The 27,695-nt window shown below is 41.1% G+C and overlaps 2 pseudogenes; both read left to right on the top strand.

Moving 5' to 3' along the window:
* Positions 1-18,542: 18,542 nt before the first annotated feature.
* On the top strand, positions 18,543-25,757 carry LOC137241631 (probable dolichyl pyrophosphate Glc1Man9GlcNAc2 alpha-1,3-glucosyltransferase; annotated as a pseudogene).
* A 152-nt stretch (positions 25,758-25,909) lies between these two features.
* Positions 25,910-27,454, top strand: LOC137242342 (glycosylphosphatidylinositol anchor attachment 1 protein-like; annotated as a pseudogene).
* The last annotated feature ends 241 nt before the right edge of the window (positions 27,455-27,695 follow it).

The following is a 27,695-nucleotide window of genomic DNA, read 5'->3' as shown; positions in this document are numbered from 1 at the left end:
CAATTAAATATAATAAGAAAAACTAAGCTAGATACAGTGGGCACGTATATCGATTTTACCTCTCAAATAATTTTATCGCTCTAAAATTATTTAATCCCTCTTAAATCGATACAGTGTCTTCTCTTGCTGTTTATCATAGCAAAACCTCTAAAGTTTTCTTATTTATCCCTATTTAAATTAATACAAAACGCAAAAAATATTTTTAAATCTCCATACTTGCGTATACATACATACGGATATACAAAAGAAAGAAAACGACATAAGCGGTGAAATAAAATCTCGTGCACAGTGGTACAAGAGTGGTGCAGTGCGTGTAATAGCACTTTTCTCGCATTAAATTTGCACGCTATAAATTCTCAATCCCCATTAAGAATTTCGATAAGCTACTAATTTCTCTCTCCTCAAAGCCTCTACAGTCCAACAAATCGAAGCTAAATAAGACTCCTCTAAGTCACACCGAAAACACAAAAAAAAACACATTTTTTAGATAATCTCATACGAATTAATTTCACGTATCAAAATTATAATAATTTACCCCCTTCGAGATACTTTTTAATACGTATATATACATATATCTCACATAATTTTTCCCACGTATATTTAAACCACCCTCATATACATATTAAATATATTAAATATAGTGCAAACGCAGCACAGTGGTCAAATTTGCTCAGTCTCACCCTCAAATAAATTTAACTTAAAAACTTTTTTTTGGTTTTGAAAATTATTCTCTCTTGCTATTTAACGTGAATATTTAAACGTAACTCCCTCACATAGTTAAAAGCAAATACTCTCTATTCAAAAAAAAAAAAGTTTTTTCTCTCTGAAGTTAAATTTTTGTTAATTCTCATTTGTAAGAGTCATAAAACAAAGCTCAAAAATGAGTGACGATGAAACCAAAAAAGGTGGCTCCAAAACTCAAGGAGTTAAAACATTTAAAATCTCGTCTGCCCCCAAAAAATTTACATCCGAAACGGTCAATTTTATGGAATATTTTGCTCGGTTTAGGTCGACGTCGCTCCAAGACAACACGGAGTCCTCACTCAAAATAAAAAACTCAAACATAGAAAAATTCTGGAATAGAGTCCAAACCGTCTTCGATAAGATTGTCGAAACCCCAGATCAGGACCTGCCCGAAGGTTTTCCAACATCTGCTAATAGAATATACAGGTCCTGTCTTATAGCGTACGAAGACACAAAAGGCCAGATCGAAGACCAGCTTCAGTTGCTTAAACAAGCAAATGCCCCCGCTCCCCCTACCGTCACACCAGGTCCATCCGACAACTCCGGTATTTCGCTAAAAATCCCTCCCTGCTATACCGAAATATTTTATGGTGGTTATGAAAAATGGCCCTCATTTCGTGACATGTTCACAGCCGTTTACATTAACCATCCCAAACTCTCCCAAGCGCAAAAATTCTATCACCTCAGATACAAAACCCAAATAAAGGCAGCTCAAATAGTCAACCAATTTCCCTTGACTGATGACAACTTTGCCTTAGCGTGGGAAGCCCGAAAATCCCGATACGAGAACAGACGAGTTCTCGTATATAATCAAATACGGGCGCTGATGAATTTAAAAACGATCACCACAGAAAACAGTGAAGACATTCAAAGGTTGCAATCGTCGGTAAATAATTTCCTTCAAATTCTCGCCACGCAACAAGTCTCCACAGATAACTGGGACCCCATACTTATTTATCTCGTGACCTCTAAACTCCCTGAAAATACAGTCACGTTATGGGAGCAGTCTCTGACTTCAAGAAGAGAACTTCCTAACTGGTCCCAAATGGCCCAGTTCCTCACAACTCGATATGAAGTCGTAGAGCGAGTCGATGAATGGCGACCAAATAAATTTAAAGCCATCCCACAAACTAGGTCATCATTCAAACCCCAACAGTCGCATCCCTTTCAAAATAGATCGACCTCCCACACCCAGTCTCATATGACAGAGCAGCGAACAATGTACAAGTGCGCTATGTGTAAAACCTCATCTCACCCCCTTATAAGATGCTTCAAATTTAAGAAGCTGTCGACCTCTGATCGCAGAAGGTTTGTGAGAGAAAACAATATGTGTTTCAATTGTCTCTCTCAGTCACACATATTGAAAGCATGTTCCAGTACTCAAACTTGCAATAAATGTCAAGATCGGCACAACTCAGTTCTTCACGAAGACACATCTCAAGTGCCGAAAAGACAACCCTCACGATTGTAAAAGACAGCCTCACAAGCCGCGACCACGAATTCCACAGTCTCACCCGGTAATACTCTCGATCAAGCCAATGCTCTGGATGAAAGCCCTTCATGCTCGCAGAAAAGCCAAGTGCAATCGTTTTATTCCGAAAACCATTATGAAATAATTTTACCCACGGTTATCGTACCCGTAGAGCATAAAGGAGAAATTTTCAAACTCAGAGCTCTTGTGGATCAGGGATCTGAACGAACCTTTATCTCTACCAGAGCCCAAGATAGACTCAAGCTCCCATTCAAACCCTCTACATTTGAAATATCAGGGATAGGCGGCAAGGTAGTTCAGACCTCAAACTAATTGTGCTCTCTGACTTTGGTATCCCCCGATTTTAAAACCAGAATAAGTGCAGAGGCAATAGTATTACCCCGGCTAACAAAAATGCTCCCCTCGCTTAAGCTCACTAGAAAGCTTCAAGCAAAATGGGCACACCTCAACCTCGCAGACTCGAACTGTCACTCCCCTCGCAAATAGATCTCGTCTTAGGCAGTGATGTAATACCGCAAATCATCCAAAATGGCGTTGAGAAACTTTCCCCCATCTTCTAGCGCAGAAAACCATTTTTGGATGGATTCTGAGCGGTAGAGCCCCTGTGATGGTCAACGCTTTCTGCATGCAAGTGTCAGAAGTTACGAACGAAGATCTTAACTCTCTATTGCGAAAATTATGGGAATTAGAGGAAGGTCCCACCAAACCCCAAATAACCACCGAAGGCGAGTTTTGCGAGAATTTCTACGCAGCCACAACCTCACGCGATGATAACGGTCGTTATATCGTAAGGCTGCCATTTAAACCCAGCTTCCAAGAGTCAATCTCATTATCCCACTCTCGGTCTTCAGCTCTAAGCCAGTTTCTTGGAATGGAGAGACGTTTCCACAAGAAAGGGGATTTAAAGACTCAATATGATAGTGTCCTAGAAGAATACCTCACCCTCGATCATATGGAGGAAACCGGCTCCTATGAAAAATTTTACGGAGGAAAATGCCTCTCATTTTATCTTCCTCATCACGCAGTTGTCAAACCCAAGAAAAAGACATCAAAGGTGCGGGTCGTGTTTAACGCCTCAAAAAAGTCGGCATCTGGACATGCGCTTAACGACGTTCTTTATACGGGCCCTACCCTTCAGCCCGATCTGATGCTTCTGATTCTCAAGTGTCGTACCTACCAATTTGTTTTTAACGGAGACGTAGAAAAAATGTATCGTCAAATCATAATGCATGAAGACGACAGAGACTATCAGAGGATCGTCTTTCGCTCATCTCCGAGCGACCCCATAAAAGACTATCGTCTGAAAACAGTCACACTTGGTGTGAACTGTGCCCCCTACCTCGCCATACGTACTCTTCACCAACTGGCCAAAGATGTAGAAGAAACTTTCCCCAAAGCCGTCCCTGTTTTGACGAAAGAAACATATGTAGATGACATTCTCTCTGGCAGCCATGAAATTCTCTCTGCTGAAACATCTCTCTCCCAAGTCATCCAAGTTTTAGCGTCAGCAGGATTTCCATTACGGAAAATAACGGCCAATCACCCCAGTATAATAAAAAACATCAAAGAAGAGGACTTGCTAGATACCAATCTTTTGGAATTCGAGAAAGCAAGCAACACCAAAACTCTCGGCATACAGTGGAACACTCTGACCGACACGTTTTCGTATGCTGTGGACTCAATACCCCTCTCGTCCGCTAGTACAAAACGACAAATTCTCTCATCGGTCGCAAAACTTTTTGACCCCGCAGAGTGGCTTACGCCGATTATGATTCAGGCCAAGATTTTACTCCAAGAGCTATGGATAGACGGAACTGGCTGGGACGAACCAGTGAAGCCCCTCCGCTTCATTAAATGGACGCAGTTCGCAAAAAATTTACCCAACATCTCAGATATAAAGATACCTCGATGGGTTGACTATATGCCGAACCAGCAGGTTGAACTGCATGGTTTCTGCGATGCGTTAGAAAAGGCATATTGCGCCACTATATATCTGCGAACAACCCACGGTGCCACCACGTCGTCTCAACTTCTGGTCGCTAAAGGCAAGGTTGCCCCTCTTCGCACTACCAGTCTTCCAAGACTAGAACTATGTGCAGCTCTACTCCTTGCCCGACGAATCGCCGTCGTACAATCCCATCTCGAGCTCTCTCTTAAAAATCTTTACATGTGGTCTGACTCGCAAATTGTGTTAGCATGGCTCGAAAAGCCTCCCCACGCTTGGAAAACTTTCGTATCCAATCGAACAGCTGAAATTATGGATCTCGTCGGAAGCGCCTCCTGGAAGCATGTAGGCAGTCGCGACAATCCAGCAGACATGGGCACTAGAGGATGCAAACCCATGGACTTGGCAAATTCTTCACTGTGGTGGAATGGCCCTGCGTGGCTGACCCAGCCCCCCGAAGCTTGGGCAAAACCTTCTACCCGCAGCATCAACCCGCCTAAAATGCGCCGAGTCGAAGCACTACACTGAGCTGAAGATGACCCCGATGTATTGGATCGATTTTCCTCTTTTCCTCGCGCCCTCAGGGTCATGGCATATGCTTTTAGGTTCATTAATAATCTCAAGGACCGAATTCGAGGCATTAAACCCGCTTACACTTCCTCTCTGTCTCATGAAGATCTCCGCAAAATGAAAAATAAACTTGTGACGTTAACGCAAACCCGATATTTTCCTCGCGAAAGAGCATGCTTGGAAAATGCAAAACCAATTGATAAAAGAAGCTCTCTACTAACCCTCAACCCATACCTCGATGAAAACGGGCTCCTCAGAGTTCATGGTAGATTAGTTCATTCGACGTTGCCTTACAGTGAAAAACATCCCGTTATTATCCCAGAAAAATCAAGATTCGCTGTCCTCTAAATACCGTACCTCCATGAACTTCTTCTCCATGCCGAAATACGTCTCATGCAGCAATGCCTCAGTCAGGATCTCTATATTCCACGACTCAAAACCCCTCATAAAAAGATGCATACATCAGTGCAAAACTTGTACCCTCCACAAGTAGCAAATGCGATCGCAAATCATGGCGGCCTTGCCCCCGGAACGATGCACATACGCTCCGCCTTTTACCACTACTGGTGTCGACTTTGCGGGGCCTTTTCAAATAAAAGCCTCAATGCTAAGGTCTCACACCTTACTGAAAGTGTACGTGACCGTTTTTGTCTGTTTCGTGACAAAAGCTATCCACCTTGAGCTGTGCTCGGACTTAACAACCAATGCCTTTCTCGCAGCATTTGCTCGCTTCGTCGGACGTCGTGGATATCCTGCCACAATGATGAGTGACAACGGCAAAACGTTTATTGGAGCTAAAAGAGCGACGGAAAAGGAGTTCGCTGACTTCATGAAAACTGCCTCTCAAGAAGTAATCGCAAAATAAACTCCCCAGGGCATCAATTGGAAATTCATTCCACCCAGAGCTCCCCACATGGGCGGCTTGTGGGAGTCTGCAGTGAAGAGTTTCAAACTGCACTTCAAAAGGGCTGTAGGAGCCCACAAGTTCACCTTTGAAGAATTTACCACCCTCTTGGTAAGAATAGAAGCCGTGTTGAACTCTCGTCCTATCTCACCTTTATCCCAAGATCCCACAGAGTTTACCGCGCTGACCCCCGGCCACTTTCTCCGAGGTAGCCCCCTCCTCGCTATCCCTGAAGTGGATCACGCGGATTTATCTCTTATAAACCGATGGGATAGGGTAAAAAGCTTACATCATCAATTCAGCAAAAGGTGGAAGGAAGACTACCTAAAGGATCTCCAAAAAAGGCAGAAGTGGAAAAATCCACAACCCGAACCCAAGGTCGGTGAGTGTGTCTGCATTCATGACGACTCACTTCCCCCGACTGAATGGCGCCTTGGACGTATTGAAAAAATACATGCAGGACCTGACGGCCATATACGTGTTGTTGACGTTCGGAGTCAAACCGGCACCCTCACACGACCACTTTTCAAACTCTGTTTCCTCCCTCAGATTGAAAGCCCACCCTCTCGGGCAACCCCGGATAATTCGTAGCTACTCTCAAACCACCTCTGTCCACTCCTACCACATCACCGTCACTAATAGTCGTATTTCGCAACATAATGCCAACTGAAACTCCCTGCCTTAACATTTCTCTCACCTAAAAGGCATTTACAACTATACTTTCAGATTGTCATGAATCGCGATCAGCAACGGGCACCCCGAAACTCCTTGCGGTCAGCAGTGGTCGCGCGCAGCTCGCCACTGCAAATCGACTACCGACGATGCCGCGTATGTATGCAAACCCACGCTCTTCGCAATTGCAGAGTCTTCAAGAAACTGAAGCCGCCACAGCGATGGATTCTCGCGAGGGCGCATAAATTCTGCCTAAATTGCTTTAAGCTATCGCACGCCACAGATGAATGCAGCTCACATGATCGCTGCCGAACTTGCGACTTACGACATCACTCGGGATGCATCGACGGGATGCAACCCCGAGCCTCCCACGTCATACCCAGGCACCCCGGCCTGGTCGCCAAGTAGTACCACCTCAGGTACCCTCTACACCCACCGTGCGATCCCGTTCTCGCCCAGCTATCTCTCGATCTCGCCCAGCAACCGAAGCACAACTGCCAGCATCTACTGCCGCTCGATGCACCGTTCGGTGCACCGCTCAAGGGCTGCAAACCGCCACCTTCAGGAGAAAGGTGTCTGCCCTCCTCGTACGAGATGCGCTACGGACTCTTCAAGAGCTTCAAGAGGCTCTAGCCGCTGAACGCGCCTAGAGCGGGGACGATGGTTGAGCGACTATTGCAGTCATCAACAGCCAACTCCATCAACATCGTATTTTTATAACCAATTAAAAGAACTTGAATTTTACCTGAATTTTTTATATTGAATTTGAACATGTACCTTATTTATAATTACCGCAACTAAGTTACATATATATAAATATGTACATTGAACCTTTTTATAAATTACTATTTGATGTATAGTTATTATCTTTACGTCTCATGAATTACATTAAATCCATGAATTATATCTATAGTTATATCTATTAGAGTATAAGAGTTCACGTCAACGATGAGTTGACAGTTGACATGTACGTACATATGTACATATATATATATATATGTTTGTTCACATTTCCTTTTTACTTATAACTCGAAATTTTTCTCCATTCGTGTGTGACACCAAAATTTATAAAATCGTAACAAAATTCTGTAACTTCAAGTTATAAAACCCCCATTTGTAAACTATATGAAACCCTCACAAATTAAAGAAAAGAAGTCTTCTTTATAAATTTAAAAGTGTGTTTTTGTGCGCTTGAGCAGTGCTCTCCATTTTAAGCGTGTGCAAGGTGTAGCTTCAGAAACCCCACATTGCTGGAACCACTCAACCTAACGCCACAAACCGATACCAAGTTCCACAAGGAGACGGTCTTGTGTCACCGTAAGCATTCCATCAACATCCACACTGCCACATCATCGCCATCACCGCAGCAGCCGCATACACCTAAAGGAAGGTAAATTTATATTGCTAGCCCCCCCTAAACAGTTGGTCGCCGGTGTTTGAAGAGATGTGTCGGTCGATTTTGTTCAAACTTTCACACAAGATGCGCAAACCTCACGCGGTGGTTAGTATATAGGTTTTGTTGCAATCGACGTACGGTCTCGAGATATAGGCCGAAACGTGGACCCGAGTACCCTTAGAATGTGTTTATAGAATATGGATAACAAATCAAAGCTGTTGATGAGTGCTTTAGTGTAAGGTAATTTTCATACCCCTGGGTGACTAGGGTCTCGAGATATAGGCCCAAAAGTGGGCTAGTGAATGCCTAGACAGTGCTTATACAATATGGATATCAAATGAAAGCTGTTGATGAGTGCTTTAGTATAGAGTAATATATTATCCAGAGACGGACTGGGACTGGGATTAGGACTAGGACTGGGACTGAGACTCGGAGTGGGACTGGGACTGGGGCTGGAATAAAATACATACCACCCTCTGGGACAGGCAAGAAGGGATGCAGAAGAATGAGAAGAAATTGAGAGAAGAGAAGAGAGAGAAGGAGATTGAGAAAGAGATAGAATGAGACGAAGATGGAGATAGATGAAGCGAAGAAGACGGAGGGAGGAATGAATAAAAGGATTAGGAAAAAGTGAAGCGGGGAGAGAGCAGAGTCAGACGGAAAAAGCTTATTAAAATATATGCAGATAGGCTAAATTTAACGCAGGACAGCGTCTGCCGGTTCTTGTAGTATACTATATAACCACCATATATATACTATATATACCACCGATCTTTATGATTTTTTCAGACAAGAACATATGCTATATACGTAAGCATTCGTTGAAATTTGGAGCCTCTAGCTCTTAAAATAGGGTAGTAATTACGAAAAGTTTCTTATCTGAACAATCGGTTGTGGGGATATATACTATATATACAACCGATCTCATCAATTTTTTCAGACAACAATATGTGCAATATACGAAAGTATATGGTGCAATTTGAAGCTTCAATCTGTTAAATTGAGAAAGATATGACAAAAATCTTCTTTTTCTTAAAAATCTGTTGTATGGAGGATATATGCTATAGTGGTCCGATCCGGCCGGTTCCGACAAATGTCCATTTGGATACCCAAATACACCCACTCACCAAATTTTATCAGGATATCTCAAAAATTGAGGGACTAGTTTGCACACAAACAGACAGACGGACAGATGGACATGGCTAAATCAACTCAGCTCTCCATCCTGATTATTTCGGTATACTTAATGGTGGGTCTATCTATTTTCTTTAAGGACTTACAATTTTGGGTTTCGTGACGAAATTAATATACAAAGCTTCACGTTTTTTGTGGTCTGCATATAAAGACTAAGACTACGAAACACGTATTTCAAAAATATATGACGTAAACGTAACTATTCGATGAAATGTGATGAATTTTTAAGCTTCTACCCGTAAAAAAGGGGCAAAAATGAGAGTTCATATGGGGTATATAATATATATACCACCGATCTAGCTGTTAAAATGGGGCAGAAATTGCGCAAAGTTTCTTATCTGAACAATCGGTTGTATGAGATATATACTATGTATATCACTGATCTCAATGATTTTTTCAGACATCAATATATGCTATACACGTAAGCATTTGGTGAAATTTGAAGCTTCTAGCTGTTAAAATGGGGCTGAAATTGCAAAAATATATATATATATACTATATATACCATAATATATATATTACCGATTTCTATGATTTTTTACACAACAATATATACTATATACGTAAGCAATCGGTGAAATTTGAAGCTTATAGCTGTTAAAATGGGGTAGAAATTGCGAAAAGTTTCTTATCTGAACAATCGGTTGTATGAGATATATACTATATATACAACCGATCTCTATGATTTCTTCAGATAACAATATATGCTATATACGTAAGCATTCGGTGAAATTTGAAGCTTCTAGCTGTTAAAATGGTTCTGAAATTGCGAATAAATATATATATACTAAATATATCTTAATATATAAAAAACACGTGTCACACAATTGAGGCCAATGGACTCCTAAACTACTGAACCGATTTTGAATTTGTTTTGCACCCCGTGTGTAGTTTGATCTAACTTGAAATATAGGATAGGCCTATATCTCAGTTCATAGTCGCAATATTATTTTATTGCAATTCTTTTATTTGTTTATACGTAATATTAAAATGTTACGTATACGCAGTGGTGCACCTCTTTTCAGTTGGTATGGATATACTTAAGTGCAACTGGTTGGTGTTTAATTAAACAACATGCTCATCAATAAAAAATATTATAGCGAATGATATCAAGTATAGCACATCACCAGGCCCGACGACAGGGTGGGGGTTTCTGAGGGGGCCCACTATTTAGAGGTACTATTACATTTTTTTTAATTCAGGAGGGTCTTTAGTTGTTCCATGTGCAATTATGTGCAATGTGGACCCGAGTACCACTAGAATGTGTTTTTAGAATATGGATAACAAATCAAAGCTGTTGATGAGTGCTTTAGTATAGGGTAATTTTCATACCCCTGGGTGACTAGGGTTTCGAGATATAGGCCAAAACGTGGGCCAGTGAATGCCTAGACAGTGTTTATACAAGTTAGTGTAAGCTGTTTCCAGGGCACAATTTTTCTGATCTCTTTGGATCGAAATTTTTGATCTCCTTGGTTGGTGCCTGGAAACTGCTTTATAAATAAAACACTTTGTTTTAGTTTAACACTTTTACACTTTATTCACTAGGCACTTTTTCCACTTTAATAATTCTAGTTGTCTTTCTGAGGAAACTACCTCGCTTAAGTACTTTTTATCGAACAACTGTTCAACTAATGATTTTGCTTCGGTTATCCCGAAGCGTCGGTATGACAAAAGCGTATTTAAGCGAAGTGTTTAGTTAGCCACAGCAGCATTGTGTGATGATATTTATGTCTGCATACAAACAGCGTTGACAGATTGACGACGCCGTTGTCATTTTGATGATTTTCTACTAGAATGACGCTTGGACGATTTTGTACTGAAAAATGACGATTTAAGACTACCTCTAACATTTCCGAGAAAGAAAAGTCAAATCTGAACAAGATTGTGTTATTTTTTATAATGAACCGTGTGATCAAATTAAAAAGCGTCTTGATTTTAACAATGTTGTTCTACAAAACTTAAGTTTCATGGATCCCAAAGAAGTTGTTCTTTGCATATGGTGTTGCAACATTTTTCACACACAATTGATCAGAAAATTGTGCAGGATATTGCTAGCGAGTATAGGTATTTGAAGGTTTTAGAATTTAAGACCTATTTTGAAGACATTTCTAAGGTTCCTCCAGAAGATTTTTGGAAAACTATTCCTACTATCAAAAGATCTGACTCTACATACGCTGCATTCGTTGCAGATGTATTGTGCTTGTCATACTCATCAGCGAATCTAGAACGAATTTTTCTAAAATAAATTTAAACAAAATAAAAATTAGAAACTATCAGCCTACTGACTTGTAAGATCGCGTGTTCGAATCAAGCTCAAGGCCTAACAATAATTATTTTATCTTATTGTTATGATATATTTTTTTTTTAATGAAAAAAATTTTGTTTTTGTTCTGTTCTAACTTAAAAAATTTTATTTAAGGAAAAATTTCTCTATACAGCGAGCTTTGGCAGTTTTCTAAATTTTTTTAAATTCTAATTTAAACAATTTTTTCATTTAAGAAAAAATGTATCATAACAATAAGATACAATAATTATTGTTAGGCCTGGAGCTCGAGATTATTTAAAATGAAATAACTTTTCCTGTCATAATATTGGACCGAAAATAAAAAAGCTAAACAAATGAATGCGAAAATATTTAACTAAGAAATGAAATTGACTGAAAACAAGTACCTTTTATATGTAATACAAAATGTATCTTTTAAGACGTTTTTGTTATTTATAAAATAAAATGAAATGAATTAAAAAGGCTTTTATATGTTATATGTGGCAACAAGAAATAACAGCCAAAGACAATTTTTAGGAAAGCGCTTTTAAAGATAATATTTCTGATCGTTTTTTCATCTTCTCGGCGAATACAATCGTATGACCCAATTTCGTCCTAACTCGAATTTGGTTGCTATTGGTTTTTCCCATAGATATGACGATTTTTTGGGCGGCGTTTGACGACTTGGAAAAAAAATATATGGCAACGCTGCATGCAAATGCAATACAGCCACTGCTGTAGAGCATATATGTGTGTATGTATGTATGTTTGTAATGAATTCAAATGAAGGAATATATACTGCTGTGTTAACTCCTCCCCTCTTAATCTCGGATTGTCCCCGATCCGACAGATCTTTAGTAAACCTAAAATAGGAGTTATATTTGTTTCTTATAATTATGTACATTGTAAAAAAGTTGTATTGTTCTTTGTATAGAAAAGCTTATGCAAATATAAGAGATGCATAGATATGCGCAAACGTATGTTTACAATTATTATTTATAAGTTTTAAGTTGCAAGAGAAAGCTATATTATTTAAATTGTTGAATAAATTTGTTTAATTAAATTTAAAAAATTTTTGGCTGTAATCATTTTTTTTAGAATAACGCCTATACATTATATGTATATGTTTTAGGCAAAAATTCATTATACATTTTTTTGTAAATGGCATGAAAAATTTTCTTGAATATATTAAAAAAAAAATTATGAATTAATTTGAATTGAATTTTAATAAAATTTTTTTATTGGCGCCTATACATTATATGCATTTGTTTGTATTTTTTTAGAATAACGCCTATACATTATATGTATTTGTTTCAGGCAAAAGTTCATTATAAATTTGTTGTCAATAGCATCATGAAACATGTTCGTGTTTTAATGTTATCACGTGAATAAAAAAATTTTATTAATTTGAATTGAATTTTAATGAAAAAATTTTTTTTTTTTTACATTATATATATTTGTTGTAGGAAAAATTATATTATAAAGTCCCTTTAAACAGCGTGTTGTTTAAATTGTTAGATATTTTTGTTGTCTATGTATTTGTTTTAACCAAAACTTTATTATAAATTTATTGTAAATATCTTGAAAAATTTTCGCGTTATAATGTTATCACGTGAATATAAAAAAATTTAATTAAACAATTTGGATTAAATTTTAATTAACTTTTTTTGATTGACGCCTATACATTATATGTATTTGTTTTAGACAAAAATATATGACATTAATAGTAATACATATTTCGATGTTGTAAATTTTTGTGGTCTTATATATAAAAAAAATTCTTAGTTTTACAATTATTTATATTTAGTGTTTTTTTTTTTCAATATTTTACACACATTTTGTTCAAAGAAAGGTTTTAATGGTTATAATTACTGATTTTTTTTTTACATGTTGATTTTATCAAAAGTTAATACGTATGTACATTATTATCTAATGTTGTTTTTGTGAATTTTTTTACCGTTTATCATTATGGTCGTACCTAAATCTTTTTGGACGGTAGCCTGAATATAAATTTTGTTTAGTTTGTACCCAACCGTTTATTACGTCGCACAAAAATATGTCGCCTTCATTGAAAACTCGATTATTATTGCCAAAGCGTTTTAGAACTTTGTCTTGGGCGGAAATTAGTTTTGATTTGATTTGGTTTAGGTGTACTTCTGAAAAAGTATTAACTATATCTATTGGTTTGGCTTCAACAGTAGAATGTATTGAGTTGTTGTATTTATAAGTTGCAAGAAGTATAAGTTCAGTAATGTCATTTTTTATTCGGATTTTATGCAACGTGCTATCTCTGTTACGGTGGAGTGAAAACGTTCCACCTGTCCGTTGCTCTTGCTGTGTAAAGGCGGTATGAAAAATTGTCCTATTTTAAAATAATCTCTAAGCATATTAGATATTGTGTTTGATTGGAAGGACTTTTCATTGTCTGATACTAAAATTTTAGTGTTTTTATACTTGTTAAGCAAAATTAGTAACGAATTTTTTATGTCTATGGTTGATCTTGATTGTATCGGAATTGTTATGGCAAATTTTGAAAATTTACAAATGCAGGTCAGAAAGTGATTTTTGATGGGAATAGGTGTTTTTCCTATATTCACCTTAGGCGGATGCCTTTTATATTTATTTTCGAGACAAATTTTGCAATTTTTCCATATATTCGTTAGAATTTTCTTAATTTCTGGAAAGTAATACTTTATGGTTGCGAACTTTATGCGAATTGTGACAGTGTCTGTAGTAGAAAACTTAATGTTTTGTACAATAATATTGCACGCTATATCTACGACATTAGCCGTTACGAACACATTTCCGAATATGCTGTGAAAATATATTGTGTTCCACTAGATGATCTACTAAAGTTCAGGTCCGTAGCACTCCTACAAAGGATTCTGGTAAATAAGGAACCCTTAAATCTTAGTGAACGGCTAAAATTCACAAGATCAGTGCGCTCCCCACAAATACTGCATTTGGCATTCAACTCACGAATGCCAATTTTTTGTTTCTGCGGTTCGTTTTTGGAACACATTACCGATGGAGATTAGAAGTATTAAGGGAACATTGCCCTTTAATTATTGCGTTATTTTGTTCAACAAATTTAAATATTTTAAAATGTGACCCTTTCTCTCTATAAACTTTCCACACTTTCCTACACCTATTTTTCTTTATCTTTTTCTACTACCTATTGCCCTTACAATCTCATCAATCCTTCTTACTATTAAAATTTAAACTACTATTTACTACTATTATTTAAACTTTACTTTGTTTTAAGTCCTATTGTCAAACACTGTAAATAAAACTTATGGTTGTTGTGTTTGATTACTTAAATAAATAAATAAATAAAATAAATAAATAATATTCATCCGATTTTTTTCGGATATTGCGAATGTTAACGGCTGGTGCGGGGCAGTGGACCCGGGGAAGTCGGGCGTGTGCGTTGCAAATAAAAGAAATAAAACACCGAATTAGTATCAAAACAATAACAATTTATTCACTATGTAAAGAAGATGTGGTTATCAATTATCAAGGGTTCGCTAAGGTGAAAGTGCAAAACACAAAAGGTGTGCAAGAGTACACTCGCGGTATGTAATGAAGGGGCCTAATCAATTCCAACTCAAAGTATTGGGTGAAGAAAGAATTAATTAAACGCACGCTTCACTATGCACAAATAATTACTTGCAATATTAATTCCCGGAATTTCAGATGGTAATTAATTTAATGCACAAGGATGAAAATAATTATTTGCACACACTTCAACATACGACTTATTACCGCGTACAATATGCACTTGGTACATTCAAATTCATACGAATGAATTGCAAAAGGGCAAATTGAAAATTAAAGTTATGTGACAATGGCTAGGAGCCAAGATTGTACAAAATAAATTCAAGAGGCAATTCAGATTTTTAACATTAATTATTTTCAAATCTTAATTCACTGACACTCGCACTGTATAAAATGGCTGATTTAAATAACTCACTTTTTTCCTTACTCACCTGGGGCTAGCTGCTAGCTCGTTGACGTTCCAAAATAGAAAAGAAAGTTCAAAACCGCGAACAAGTCCGCGGCACCTGCCGATAGCTAACTTTCGTTGAGTTTTTCCCCTTCAAAGTTAGCTCTCGGCTGGTTTTAGCCGTTACCGGTAATAATAATAAGTAAATAACTAATGTGCGTGTTAGGGTGGTCCGAAATATTTAGGCTGGTGGCCTAAACATGCCGGCCCCCTTGCGGCGAGCAACTTGAAACTCGGTGAGTACGCCAGCAACCTTCCCAAGGCGGGATAAACTAAATAAATTTAAAATATATGAGACGTATGTATAGTAGGATCGTAAGTACGATCTCCGGCGGACATCCGTGCTCGCAGTAATGCAGCCTCGCTGAACTGTGGATGAAAAAGAAAAGCGTTAGTATTCAAGTACGTGGGGTTGCTTGGTTTAAAATGCACCTTGTGGTATAGTTTACGGTTTTATAGTGGGTGGGCTCCGGACACGACGAGGCCGAATATTGTGGCTAGGGTGAGGAGCCCGCCGACAGTCGACGCGGGTGTGCCGCCGACCATAATATTGGCGTAGACGTCGGCGCCCAAAGTGAGCAACACTGGCAACGATCGGTAAAACGTCGGATCGGCCAGCTTCATGAACTGGAATGGGGCCGCTACCGACGGGTCCAGATTTGCCGTGGGGTTTAACCTGGCATAGTTTGCTATTACGGTGGCTTGGGTCGTGGTCTTTCCCGCTACCCCATACTTTCCTCGAAGAACGATAGTGCACCTCGACAGACGTGCGGTATTGTTACGCTCCAGGTGTAGATCCTTGCACAAATTGGCATCGATAATGCTGGTGGGAGCGCAGGCATCTAACAGGGCGCGGACCAGGTGTAAACGGCCTCCTGCCTCTATTCGGACTATGGCTGTCGGCGCGATGGCGATCAATGCTCGAGTTATAGTCGGTGCCGCTAAATTATCCCGGAGTCGACCACTTCTGAAGCCGGCTGGGGTTGTTGTTTGGCGCGCGAGGGTGGTTGTGGTACCCTCCTTGCGTGGTTGATACGGGGCCGCTCTGCCAGTAGAGAGTCGGGTCGAGCGGACCGGACGCGGCTCCGCGCCGCCCCGGCGCCCACTGGTATTGCGGTGCGATGGGCGGAAAGGACGGGTCTCCGCGCCATCCCCGTGTACCATGTGTCGCTGATTGCTTTTCTGCTTCTCATGCTGAAGCAGCGGTCGGAAGGATCGTGCTTCTCCACTGGCCGTTGGGGCGATGGCTAAGGCGGCTGCACCTCTCGTGAACTCTTCCATCTCCTTCTCCTCCTCTTCCACCTGTTGGGCCCACGATCGTGTGTCTTCGGTGATGTTGATCGATAGCACCTCGTCGCTTTCGTCGTCGTCGCGCTCTTCGCAAGGGATCGGGCGTGGCCGTGCTTGCTCGTATTCCATGTGAAGCGTAGTGTGGTGTGGTTCACGGCAGCGGTGGCAACGGTCGTTGCTAGGGCACATCTCTAACCGATGGAACGGCGATAGGCAATTGGGGCAGTGCCGGTGTATAAGGACGGCCCGGAGGCGTTCTTCTGCCGACATTCCCCTGTACCGCGGGCATAGTCGTATGCCGTGGTTCTTCTGGCACAACCGGCAGGAGACGGTGAAGGAGTCAACGCGTTGCTCCGTCTTGGTGCGTTTGACCGAGAAAGCCGTCATTCTGGAACGGGAACTTGTTATTATTTGTTTTGCATTTTAAGGGAGTTGGGTGGCGTATGGGCGGAGAGTAGAGGCTTAATTGGTCGAGCTTGTGGTTGGCGTACTCGGGATAAAGGGTTGTGTGGAACGAATAATCTTATTAAGTTATTCTGTCGATGTAATGATGGGTTTGTAGTGGTTGAAACCACTGTTATATTTAATATAATTTTATTGAGATACGCCTAAAGGTATCTTTAATTTTGGTAAATATCCTCATCATAATGAAATTCTGATATTGAAAGCAGTCATTTTTTGGTGTTTGCCTAATACAGGCAATATGCGGTAAGATACGCTACATTCGTGTAGCAGATGGTATCACGAGTTACCCGTGTATTTTCACGGCTCCTTGTAGTTGCCCTACAAAAATTTGGTCACAAAACTCACCCACGCCGATACAAATGTGGCTATGAATATAACCTATGAATACCTGTAAAATGACTAGTCAAATGACGCGGTCACAAAACTCACCCACGCCGATACAAATGTGGCTATGAATATAACCTATGAATACCTGTAAAATGACTAGTCAAATGACGTCGTGCATATAAATGTGGGACATATGTAAAGAGGCCTTTACTCGCTGTCTGAGAACACTCTTTGTGTTGATTTGGGCCATGTTGTGTGAGAATCACAAGTTGTGGTGTGTTTGTTGATTTCAACACATCCTGGCGGAAATAGCCTACACTATCGAGTGCGGTAATTTGTAGAGCTGTCAGCTGATAACTCTTCCACTCACTGGAATGAGGCAGCTGAGCGGTGCTGCCAATTTGGAAGCGTAATAAGACATAATGGTCATGTCATGCAGTTATTCAGGGACAGCTCGCGTCTGAATCCTGACGCGACATAAGATTTATAGTCTTTTCTAAAAAATTTTATTTCTCCCTTGTTTGTAGTATCTATGGCATATATGTCTTCGAGCACTCTCACGACATGAGTTCTGACGCGACCTCAACTCTGATAATTATTTCTGACAATTTTCATTTTTTTTTTTGGTTTTGGGTTTTCCCATACAGTTGATTTTGTTGCCTTACTATGTCGTAGAAGATTTCTGACCCTTCCTTTAACCATTTTATCAATCTTAAAAAATGTATTGTAATCTCCCATTAGCTCTTTCACCGTTAAGCTTATGCTACTAAAAACATTGAAAGGCTTGGATATTTTACGGTCTTATATAATTCGAAGTTATTCGTTATAGTTCAAGAAACAGTCTAAACTAAGTGGGAGTTTAGAAGAAAACTTAACTTTTCCTAATAAAAATAATAATGGAAACTGATCTGATTTAAAGGAAAATACCTATTTTGCTTATTTTTTTCTTTTCATGGGTTTTTTTGTTTTGATAAAAAGAAGCCCATGATACAAACCAGAGCGCGCCTTCTTGTTTAGGTCTATATTTTCGCGATTATATGTATTCTGATTTTTGTTCACGTTCTAACGCTTGGGTGTGTCGGATCTCATGGATCCGAGTTGAGATACCCTTTGGATCGCGCGCAATGTGCTTACTACGTAAGAACCGAAAAAAAACAAATGTCATCGAGTGGCAACCTTGTTTCGTTCATTCAAAATGTCATTCATTCATGGAAATGAGTATAGAGACATTTTGAATGAATTTTCATTATGAAGAAAAACTTGTAATGGTAAGTATGCTGGTATCGTTCCCGTTGTATAATTTAATAAATTTACAAATTTTTTATTCTTTTATTTCATTTCAGGTACACCAATTGCGATGTACTTCGAAATCTGTGGAATGGAGAGTAGGTACAAGCAGCAGTTTGATTGCGCTATCTCTACCATTCAATCCCTGGTATTATGATGCGACAGGCGAATGAACACTCGATTGTCCACCTTTATTTGCCTATTTTGAATGGATACTAGCGCAAGTGGCACATTATGTTGATCCTCAAATGCTGATTGTTACAAATCTTAATTATGCATCAACGGCAACTATATGCATATTTTCAACGCGGAACAGAAATATTTGCGGAGTTGATGTCCGCATTCGGTGTGGCACTATTTCTGCAAATTTTAAATGTACCCAAGAAGTCACAGCGCCACTTTGCTGCAGAGCTTCTCATGCTATTCAATGTGGGTTTGATTTTTGTTGATCATATTCATTTTCAATATAATAGGCTTTCTATTCGGTATATTGCTTCTGAGTATTAGCTACTTGCTGGAGGAGCGTTATTTGGTTGAGCTTATTAAAAAACACATGAGCACCATTGTTGAAATGGAAAATTCTGGGGTAGTTTACATGATAAAAAACTCAAAAACTGAAGACCTTGCATGTACTTATAAACTATTTTCGCTCCTAAAAGAGGAGGGCCTGAAAGTAATTGCCGATACCATGTCTTCATATTTGCAACGCTACTCAATTTTAAGCACATATTTTTGTATATGGCGCCGGCATTAGCTGTTTATTTCCTGAGATGTTACTGTTTCCAAAGCGGGCGTAATCCAATTGTTTGTATTGGTAAATGGTTGTTGGTTTCACGCCTTTTGTTGCTTAATTTGGTCCCTTCTACAGACAATTGCCGCAGGTTTTAAGTCGTTTATTTCCATTTAAGCGGGGCCTGACCCATGCATGATGGGCGCCTAGCTTTTGGGCAATACAGCCGATAAAGTTGTACAACTGATTTTGGCTACAACGAAGAGCCGATCAAAATCAATTTGTTACGAGCCGTCGTTATCTGTTCATGCGCTTCTTTCATGTTTGGCTGGCACGTTTACGAAAAGGCTATACTCATGTGCCCCGTACCACTCTGTATTAACCTGCAGAGATGAAATATGGCTCTTCTATTTTGGTGATCAGAAATATCAAAGCAGAGGACCCTGTCAGCGTGTTTGAGCTCAACACGGTAACCTTTGGGGTAAACTGTGCCCCCTATCTAGCGATCAGAACCCTACATCAACTTGCTGATGACGTCGAGGCGTCTCTGCCAACCGCAGCGCATATCTTGCGAAACAGTATATACGTCGATGACGTCCTTGCAGGGGGACATAGCATCGAGGCAGCAATCGCGGCCCGCGATGAAATCACAGCTGCATTAAAGTCAGCAGGATTCCCTCTGCGAAAGTGGACATCTAACTGCAGTAGGATACTACAGGGCATACCCAAACCTCACAGGCTTACGGAAGATTTTCTGGAATTCGAGGACGCGAGTATGGTAAAAACCCTAGGCATCCGTTGGAACGCGCATTCCGACTATTTCTATTTCACAGCGAAACCAAACGAAAACCAAGACATCTTAACAAAAAGGGCGATCCTATCGGCCATCGCCAAACTCTTCGACCCGTTAGGCTGGCTTGCTCCAGTTATCATCGTAGCTAAGATATTAATGCAGAACATTTGGCTGGAGGGGACGGATTGGGATGAACCGGTATCCACAATCACTTTAGATCGGTGGCAAACCTTTATGCAGGAGTACCCCGCCATTAACCGGATTCGTATACCTCGGTGGGTGCACTTCACCCCAACCAACGATATAGAAATTCACGGCTTCTGTGACGCGTCCGAAAAAGCCTACGCGGCTACGGTTTACGTGCGAGCTAAGATCAACGATAGGGCATACGTTAGTCTACTCATGGCGAAAACGAGGATGGCACCAGTAAAAACAATTTCACTACCAAGATTGGAGTTATGCGGTGCCGTCTTGCTGGCTGAAACTTTGGAAAATGTGATGGAGAACTTGAACTTAGGCACATTTAACATGCACCTATGGACAGATTCGACCATCGTCCTCGCATGGATTCGAAAACCCCCCTGTTCCTGGTCAACATTTGTAGCTCACAGGGTAACGAAAATCGTCGAGAAGGTAGGAACTAAAGCATGGAATCATGTCGAGTCCGCATCAAATCCAGCGGACTTAGCCAGCAGAGGACTTCCAGCCACGGACCTAGTCGACAACTCTTTGTGGTGGCAGGGACCTTCTTGGCTGCAAGAAGGCAAAGCAAAATGGCCATCTCAAGGCGAACAGGAGTACCACACAAACATCGAAGAAAAACGAGTACAAGTGCATGTAGCAACGAACATCAACAATAGCGAGGATATTCTTGATCGGTTTTCCGATCTATCAAGAGCGTTGCGGGTAATCTCCTACATTATACGATTCTCGAATAGAACACGTCCAAAAACTAAAATGTCCTTTAAAGCAGAGTCTCACCAGATCTCGCCCGACGAAATCAAGGCTACGACTAGCCGCCTCATAAGGATATCCCAAACCAACCACTATGCCGAAGAAATAAGTTCTCTGAGAACTAGGAAACCCATCGCGACCAAAAGCGAGATTCTCTCTCTAAACCCCTTTATCGACGAAGATAATGTCCTTCGGGTGGGGGGTCGTCTCAACGCATCCAGAGACGTTCCCGTCGACGAGCGTCACCCGATAATCCTCCCTTACGCCTGCCGACTCACCCGTCTCCTAGTCCAGTTTGTCCACACCATTTCCATACATGGTGGAAACCAACTAATGCTGCGGCTCTTACGCACGCAGTATTGGATACCTCTGGTCAAAAACATGATCCGATCCATCATCCACAACTGCAAGGCCTGTACGCTATTCCGCAAACGTTCCCCAACGCAACTCATGGGAACCCTCCCTACGGAACGCACTACCTTTAGCAGGGCATTTACCAACACCGGGGTGGATTTCGCAGGACCGTTTGACATCAAGTCTTACAGCGGACGAGGATGCCGCATGTCAAAGGGTTACGTCTGCCTATTCGTCTGTTTTGCAACTAAGGCGATCCACTTAGAGGCGACTAGCGACCTCAGCACCGCCGCGTTTCTAGCAGCGTTTAGTCGGTTTTTTGCCAGACGAGGATGCCCGAAAAACCTCTACTCCGACAACGGGACGAACTTTGTCGGTGCGTCGAGGGCTCTCCGCTCGGAGTTCAAGGCATTCCTCGTTGATGCGCGCGACCAAACCCTCTCGAAGTACGCCCACCAAACCCTGACATGGCATTTCATACCAGCCGCTGCTCCTCACATGGGCGGGCTGTGGGAAGCGAGAGTCAAGAGTTTCAAAACTCATTTCAAAAAGATCGCATCGGATCATAAATTTACTCTAGAGGAGTTTAGCACCCTCCTGTGCAGGATTGAATCCTGACTCAACTCCCGACCCCTAAGCCCGTCTTCAAATGACCCGTCCAACCTGGAGCCACTTACCCCCGGGCACTTCCAAAATGTTACGGCGGCAAGACCACAGATAGGGCGCGCTCGTAATAATGTTGGGGAGAGAAGAAAAGAAAATACACAAACGAATTCGTTATAAAAAGTGAACAATAATATTTATTAAAATAAATGGAAATGCAAATGCAACGTTAGTCCACTTAATCACAATAAATGAAATTGGTTAGACAATAAAATGAAAGTAAAGGCATATGCAAGATAATCCACTTACATTCAATATTTCCGATGACGGAAGTGCAAAAATGAATTTTAGAATTTTAAATAGAATTGAAGGGATTACCTTTGGTGGCTTGGCTGCTGGCGGTTTCTTAGACGTTCGCAAAAGAAGTGAAAGAGGTAAAAAACCTTTTGTTCGCGGTCACCGCCGAATCCTAGGCTTAACTATTATCCGGCGGGGTAAACGGTTATCGGTATAAACCGATATGTATAAATGAAAGATGTGAGGTAAAAGGACAACGAAAAGAAAAAGTTAAGTAATACGAGGGTGCACCGCCATATTTAGGCTTGTGGCCTAAACATGCCGGCCCCCTTGCGGCGAGCAACTTCGAAACGATCGTAACGCCCCAACAACCAAGTCCCAAAGGGTCGCGAGAACGATTCTCAACTTAAAATTAACGAATCTCAACTTAAATTTAGGCCATGCTGTAAATGCGTATGGAAGAAAAATAGTGTGACCAGGATACATAATTCGACCGACGCCAGACGCTTCTCCGTGGGATTCCTGTGAATAAAGAGATGTTAGTCGAAATAGACATGGGTTGATTTTAGTGCACTTTACTTATTGAATGGACATATACCCGATTATTGCTGGTGGGCTCCAGACACTACCAACCCGAATATGGTGGCTTGAGTCAGCAGCCCGCCGACGTTCGACGGTGGTGTGCCGCTAACCATTAGACTGGCGTAGACGTCGGCACCTAGTGTGAGCCGGACAGGTGTAGACCGGTGGAAAGCTGGATCCGCCAGCTTCATAAATTGGAATGGCGTGGCTACCGATGGATCCAGAGTTGCTTTCGGACTAAGCCGTGAATATCGCGACACCACTGTGGCCTGGGTCGTCACTGCTCCCGTTACCCCGTATTTCCCTCGCAGAACAAGCGTGCACTTCACGTGATAGGACGTGCCCGTTCGCTCTAACCCGAGGTCCTTCGCGAGATTCGCATCGATGATTGAATTCGGAGCGCACGGATCGATGAGGGCGCGTACTGCGTGGAGCTTCCCTCCTGCTGCTATCCGGACGACCGCCGTTGGAGCTATGGCTACGAATGCGCGTGTAATGGTCGTTGCTAGAGGAGTCTCCCGGAGGCGTCCGGTTCTGAAGCCGGCTGGCGTTGTTGGTTGGCGCGCAAGCGTAGTTACTTGGGCACGAGCATTATACGGGGCCGCCCTGCCAATTGAGCGTCGTGACGAGCGGGACGGACGCGGTTCCGCGTCGCCACGGCGCCGCCCGGCAGAGCGGTGCGATGGGGGGACGTGTCTCCCCGCCATCCCCGCGTTGTAAGTTTGAAGGCCTTTCATGCCGTAGGAGCGGTCGGAAACGTTGTGGTCCTGAACCGCCCGGTGGTGTCGTGGCTAGCATTGAATTAGGATCTTCCCGTCGTTCGACCTCTTCCTCGGCGACGTCCGCTTCCCACCACAGGGTTTGTTCCGTGACGTGGATGGATAGGGCTTCGTCGGAGCTCTCTTCGCCATCGCTCTCGTGGGACGGTGGTGGAACGTCGTCGAGGTGTGTTGACGTGTGGTGCTGCTCGTTGCACCGATGACAGCGATCTTCGCTGGGACATGTCTTCCGTTGGTGGAATGGCGATAAGCAATTTGTGCAATATCGCAAATCTATGATTGTCTTTAGTCGATCCATGTTCGTCATGCCCCGGTAAATCGGGCAGAGCCTTATGCTGTGCGACTCTTGACATAGCCGGCAGGGGGCGCTGAATGTGTTGCCGCGTGCCTCCGTCTTGGCGCGTTTGTGGGACAATCCAGTCATTCTGGAATATCAAATTGTTAGTAGAACATTCGTAGATGCCCTTAGATTGGGTGGCTTATGAGCCGGTACTAGGAGCTTAAGTGGCTGAGGTCGGGGTTGTCGTACTCGGGATAAAGGGTTGTGTGGAACGAATAATCTTCTTAAGTTATTCTGTCGATGTAATGATGGGTTTGTAGTGGTTGAAGCCACTGTTATATTTAATATAATTTTATTGAGATACGCCTAAAGGTATCTTTAATTTTGGTAAATATCCTCATTCTAATGAAATTCTGATATTGAAAGCAGTCATTTTTTTTGGTGTTTGCCTAATACAGGCAATATGCGGTAATATACGCTACATTTGTGTAGCAGATGGTATCAAGAGTTACCCGTGTATTTTCACGGCTCCTTGTAGTTGCCCTACAAAAATTTGGTCACAAACTTACCCACGCCGATACCAATGTGGCTATGAATATAACCTATGAATAACTGTAAAATGACTAGTCAAATGACGTCGTGCATATAAATGTGCGACAGATGTAAAGAGGCCTTTACTCGCTGTCTGGGAACACTCTTTGTGTTGATTTGGGCCATGTTGTGTGAGAATCACAAATTGTGGTGTGTTTGTTGATTCCAACACAACCCTGGCGGGAATAGCCTACACTAACGTGTGTGGCAATTTGTAGAGCTGTCAGCTGTTCACTCTTCCAATCGTTGGAATGAGACCGCTGTGCGGTGCTGCCCATTGCAATGTAATGATACACAATGGTCATGTCATGAAGGTATTTAGGGACAGCTTGCGTCCGAGTCCTGACGCGACATTAAATTTATAGTCTGTTCTAAAAAGTTTAATTTCTGCCTTGTTTGTAACATCGAAAGCATAGATGACACTACTTTATCCCTGCTGGGATTTCAAGCAAAAAAAGGACCGACGAAAGTCTGTCGAAACTTCAATACACAAAAAAAGCAATTTCTGTCATGAAAGCGAGACCCCCATTGAGTGTGCCATGTTTTGTTTATGTTTTACATTTTAATTTTGCACTACCCTTTTCAACAATGAAAACAATGCAAATAAACCGCGAAAATTATTTCGGTCTCGAGTGGTTCACCCTTTTGTTTTCACAAGAAAGTTGGCTTTAATTGTGTTTCTGTGCACCAAATTGTCAAACTAAAAACCTTTCTCAAAAAAAAATAAAGAAGAAAAAGACGGCCGAATGTCAAAAAAAACTATCGAAATACAACCCTGCATCTTCAGGGTTTTCGTTAGTTGATTTTTTGTTCGGTTACTAACACTCGAGTTTGTTGGATCCCGCGGATCCGAGTTGTGATACTCTTTGGATCGCGCGCAATGTGCTTACTGCTAAGAACCGAAAAAAGCAAATGTCATCGGGTGGCAACCTTGTTTCGTTCATTCAAAATGTCATTCATTCTTGGAAATGAGTATAGAGACATTTTGAATGTATTTTCATTATGTAGAAAAAACATAGAATGGGTAAGTATATTAGTATTGTTCTTTTTTTCTAATTTTATAAATTTTTCTAATTTTTTATCCTTTTATTCTTTTTTGTCATTGCAGTCCCATTGTGCTCTATTCATGAAACAACGGCAACGAATGCCCGAATTTCGTGGTGGGCAGATATAAACTTATTAAGTACTGCCGCTTTGGTTTACGCCAAAGTGCCGATGGATACATCATCACAGTTATAGAGCGTGTCAATATCGTGCGCACCTTATCATCAAGCAACGGGCAATGCATCGGCAGAGTGCAGCAGTTGTTGCTGCTGATGGTAATTCGATGAGTGTTTCAGGCGTTAACGATAGAAAAGACTCACACGTCAACGCTGAAAAAGATTGGTTCCATGCATGCGGACATTACGGCTAGTGTACCAATAATATTGGCGTTTGCAGATTTTGCACGCAAAAAAAATTACTTGGGCAAACGATTTGATATTTCTTGTAACTGAGCAAGAGCAATTAGGTATGCATGCCTGGTTGGAGACATATCATGAAGGTGGAATCAAAGATCCACAAATTTTACGTTGTGGTAATTTGCTAGGACGTGCAGGATCACTACAAGCAGCTGTAAATTTAGAAATACAAGATTTAGATATCGATTATATTGACGTGAAAATCGAGGGCCTCAATGATCAACTACCCAATTTAGATATGTTAATTTGGTACAACGCCTTACATCACGTAGCGGTTTATCATCCGGTTACAAGCATTCACCACGTAAGCGAAGGCGTTCACAGCGCGGAACGTTAGGGGATATCTTTCGCCACATGGTGGAAATGCTGAGGGGCCAAGCTAATGGTGTACCAAATGGTAATCATGGTCTTTTTCATCGCTATCGTATTGAATCACTAACACTTGAAGCTGTAGAACGTACAACACACCATAATAACAACAATCGTTTTGGAACTGCACTTTCGCTACTGAAAACAGTAGAAGGCATCTCTCGTAGCTTAAACAACTTGTTGGAACGTTTACATCAGAGCTACTTCTTCTATATTCTTGTGCAAAATGACCGTTTCGTTTCAATTGGTGATTTCATGCCATGTCTTATAGCTTTAGCCAGCAAAATGTTGATTAAGGCTTTTCTTCTCTGGCTTACTATCACAGCAAATGATGAAACAACTACAGTACCGATAGATGGAGAAGAAATAGTGATCTTTGAAGAGAAGCCACTTGTGGAATTGCTATATATATCCGTTTTAATTTATAAAGTTATCGCGCTACTATTAGGTTTTCTCTGTAATGCTTCGCCATTTAGCCAACAAGTAAGAGATTATTTTACCTCGATTGGTATGAGCACTAAGCTGATTATTGGCCTGATTTTGGGCGAACAAGTGTGGATGGGCGTGTTACTACCGCTTTTCTATAACTTGCCAGATGAGGCTGGTCTGCAGTTGCTACATGTAGCAGCATTAATCTTCATGGGTGTTGCACTCATTGTTACTGGTTTGCTAAATTTTGCTTTAGGTTTTATATTGGCTGTACTCATCACACCTCTAACAATATTATTGTCCAGTGAAAGAAAAAAATTGATTTCGTCAAAATTTAACACGCGCTTATACACTATTGCTCAATCCAATAATAGTCATATATTTATTAGCTTTATGACTGACATTATTTGAATTTCCTGAGTTAACCATCAGTCAGTTGGCTGTACGCGCTTTAGGTGCATCAGTAGATGCCATTACATTTGGATTAATGGACAGTATTATTTACGGAAATGGGTTGTATACTGCTATTGCTGCCATTTATTTTCCGCTATGGATTTTATATTGGACACTTGCGTTGGGCCGACATACTCCAAGCGTTCATCCTAGTAAAAAGCATGATTAGGGTTTCAACATTTGAACGCGCTGTTACAAATGATCAAATAGTAATAGATTTGCAACTTTTATGTCGTTATGTATTTATTTTGTGATAAACGAACAATTTCTCAGCATTGATTGAATATCAATTAAAGATTTAAAACCTAACTGCTAAATAGTTCTTTGAAAATTATGGCCAGAAGTGAGTCGCATTCTAATGGAGTACAAAGTAGATTTGGTATGCCCGTTGGCTGGGTGGGGTAACAAAGTCACTTGTATTGAACCTGCACCAGCACTGGATGTTGCTGCTGTGGTGCATCAAGAT

Source organism: Eurosta solidaginis, chromosome 2, assembly GCF_040869045.1.
Source record: "Eurosta solidaginis isolate ZX-2024a chromosome 2, ASM4086904v1, whole genome shotgun sequence".
In the NCBI taxonomy this organism is placed as follows: domain Eukaryota; kingdom Metazoa; phylum Arthropoda; class Insecta; order Diptera; family Tephritidae; genus Eurosta; species Eurosta solidaginis.
Note: the sequence above shows the minus strand (reverse complement) of the source record. Positions and strands in the feature narration are given on the sequence as shown.